The sequence below is a fragment of the Tupaia chinensis genome, unplaced genomic scaffold (genome assembly GCF_000334495.1).
Source record: "Tupaia chinensis unplaced genomic scaffold, TupChi_1.0 Scaffold149168_1, whole genome shotgun sequence".
Taxonomy (NCBI): domain Eukaryota; kingdom Metazoa; phylum Chordata; class Mammalia; order Scandentia; family Tupaiidae; genus Tupaia; species Tupaia belangeri.
Window position 1 is genome coordinate 457,999 of NW_006209014.1, and position 3,187 is coordinate 461,185.

General features: G+C 41.8%; 1 pseudogene; it reads left to right on the forward strand.

The window, feature by feature from the left end:
• The first annotated feature begins 2,250 nt into the window (after positions 1–2,250).
• LOC102501021 (histone deacetylase 2 pseudogene) overlaps positions 2,251–3,187 on the forward strand; it is a 1,975-nt pseudogene continuing 1,038 nt past the window's right edge.

Below are 3,187 nucleotides of genomic sequence, written 5' to 3' on the forward strand. Positions count from 1 at the left end.
TCAACCCCTCGGGGGTGATGGGATGGCCATGCCGCAATCCCTTCTCCTCCATTCTCCTCTTGGGATCTTGGGCATGCATGCACACGCGCCCGGTGTGAATTTAAGCCACTGAGTCCGGGACTTGAACTGCGGGAGTTCAGCGATATAGCCATTACGCTAACTGCTGGTCTCTTGAGCTCCATCTTAGTCTTACTGAATCAGCACTTACATTTTATCAAGATCCCAAGATGTTTCTCTATGCAAATTTTGGAAGCACTGATGGACACCAAATACTAAACATTTTTAAGTCATTCATTCATAAACAATTGATTAAACTCCCACAATATGCTGGGCACGCTGTAAGATTTAAATTTTACACCATCTCAGTAAAATATTAATAGTATTTCAACATTATTTTTGGACTAAATTGAGATTTGAGCAGTTTAAATATCTCAAAATAGGATTAGTTAGGATTTGAACCCTTTCTCTAAAAGATAACCTTTTCCACAGCATTATACTGTGGAAAAGTACAATTTTTTGCTATAGGGCATGTGTGCTCACTGGAGAGAGACAGAGGGGAAAATGAGAAATCATCCCTTGGGGGGACGATCCAGCATAATCCCTTCTCCTTCTTTCTCCTCTTGAGATTTTGGGCATGCACATACATGCACACAGTGTGATTTTTCAAGTTGCTGGGTCCAGGCCTTGAAAATGACTCGCAGCCATGTGGGAATCCAGTGCCTTAAATACCATGCCACCTGCTGGTCCCCATGGTGCTTTTAAGTATAGTCTGAAATTTTCTTTTCTATAGTAATTCTGATAAACAGTATTTCCTAAATCTTTATCCTATGACTAAAACCTTTGAGTCTTATCAAGAACAGAATTAAAACCCAGATTGTCTGGTGATACCTGTACTTTGCAGAGAAACAGTAAAGTGTGAGTTGTTTTTTACTTACTGATGCAGAAGGCAGGAGGCAGGACAAAAATACTCTCTTTTGGTTATGAGCAAGTCCCAGGAGACACACTAAATATTCATTTTAGAGAGGAAATATCCTCCGTTAGTTATGTGAGACTCTAGTCTAGTGCTGGCTTCGGGTAACTGGTCTGGCAGAACCACAATTGCCTGTAGGGTGTCTTGGCTTAATTCTACTGTATTCTTGTCATCTTGCTGGGTTGTTTGCCTCAAGGGCATCATTCTGGGGCTACTTGTTTAGAGATTTCATGTAAGCGATTCACACAAAATCTGGTAGGTAGGGTATGAGTGATATTTAATATGACTGAAAATGTGCTCAGTGATGTATATTGTATGTTCTGATATAATTTCAGCTAAATAATAATAATGATCTGCCACGGTAGTTCTCTTCTACAAATCTGACTCTTGGCTATCCTGTGTCGGGTTCCTTCCCAAATTAGAGATGGTTTTAGTGGAACATTTCTAAGATATATTAGATGTAATAAAATAGAATTGGTAAATAAACCCTATCTTCAATATTTTTCTTGTCATTAAAAGCAATAAATATGTAACAGCTTTTAAAAATTACTGTTTAATATTCCATTCTGTGGATATATAATAATTTACTTCATCATCATCATACTTTTGGACACTTCATGGTTTTCTATTTTATATAAACTTGTTTTTTCATGCTTTTGTTCATAATTTAAAAAATTTCCCTAGGATCTATTTGCTAAGTGCAGATAGCAAGTCAAAGAGCATAAACATTAAAATCAGAAGGAAATACATTCATTTGCAGTAAGAAATGTAATTTTTTTTTTTTGAGAGATTTTCATTGTAGGGCGCGTGCGCTCGCCAGACAGAGAAAGAGACATAGAGACAGAAAGCGAGAAATCACCCCCCAGGGGGGATGGTCACGCCGCAATCCCTTCTCCTCCATTCTCCTCTCGGGATCTTGGGCATGCACGCACACGCGCCCGGCGTGAGTTTTAAGCCACCGGGTCCGGGACACGAACCGCGGTCGACTATGTGGGAGTCCAGCGACATAGCCATTACGCTAACTGCTGGTTCCCAGAAATGTAATTATTAAAAAGACTGTTTCCCAGGGTCGCGAGTTGGTGTTGCTACCACTCCCTGCTCTGCACTCTCGGCCCCTTGGCCGGGAGGTACTGAAACCTCCTGGTACCCCCTCCTGTCTGTCTTCCTACCTGCCCTTCCCCTTAGGACCACCACCTTAACCTACTCCCCAGCCCTTTTCTCTCCCCAGCAAGCCAGGCAGCAGCAGCAGCAGCAGCAGCAGGAAGAGGAGCCTGGAATCCATGGTGTCTGGGGAGCCCGTGTCTACAGTCAAAGAGACGAGAAGAAGAGTGTGTTACTACTATGATGATGATATTGGAAATTATTATTTCGGACAGGGTCATCACATAAAACCTCACAGAATTTCCATGACCCACAACTTACTGTTAAACTATGGCTTATACAGAAAAACGGAAATATTTAGGCTGTATAAAACAACTGCCGAAGAAATGACAAAATACCACAGTGATGAGTATACCAAATTTCTACTGTTGATAAGACCAGATAACATGTCTGAGTAAGCAAATGCAAAGATTCAGAGTTGGAGAAGATGGTTCAGTGTTTGATGGGCTCTTTGAGTTCTGTCAGCTCTCAGCTGGTGGCTCAGTTGCTGCGGCTGTCAAGTTGAACCAACAAAATGAATGGTGGTTAACTGGGCTGGAGGATTATCTCATGCTAAGAAATCAAAGGCATCAGGATTCAGTTATGTTAATAATATTGTGCTTGCCATCCTGGAGTTACTAAAGTCTTATATATTCATAAAGATATTCATCATGGTGATGGTGTTGAAGAAGCTTTTTATACAACGGATCGTGTAATGACTATCATTCCATAAATATGGGGAATACTTTCCTGGCACAGGAGACTTGAGGATATTGGTGCTGGAAAAGGTAAATACTGTGCTGTCGGGACCAGCAGGTAGCGTAATGGCTGGACTCCCATGTAGTCGACCGCGGTTTGAGTCCCAGACCCGGTGGCTTAAAACTCACGCCAGGCGCTTGTGCGTGTGTGCCCAAAATCCCGAGAGAAGGGATTGTGGCATGGCCATCCCCCCTGGGGGGTGATTTCTTGTTTTCTGTCTCTCTGTCTCTCTCTGTCTGTCTGGCGAGTGCTTGTGCCTTATGGCAAAAACCTCTCAAAAAAAAATACTATACTGTAAATTTTCTTTTTTTTTTTTTG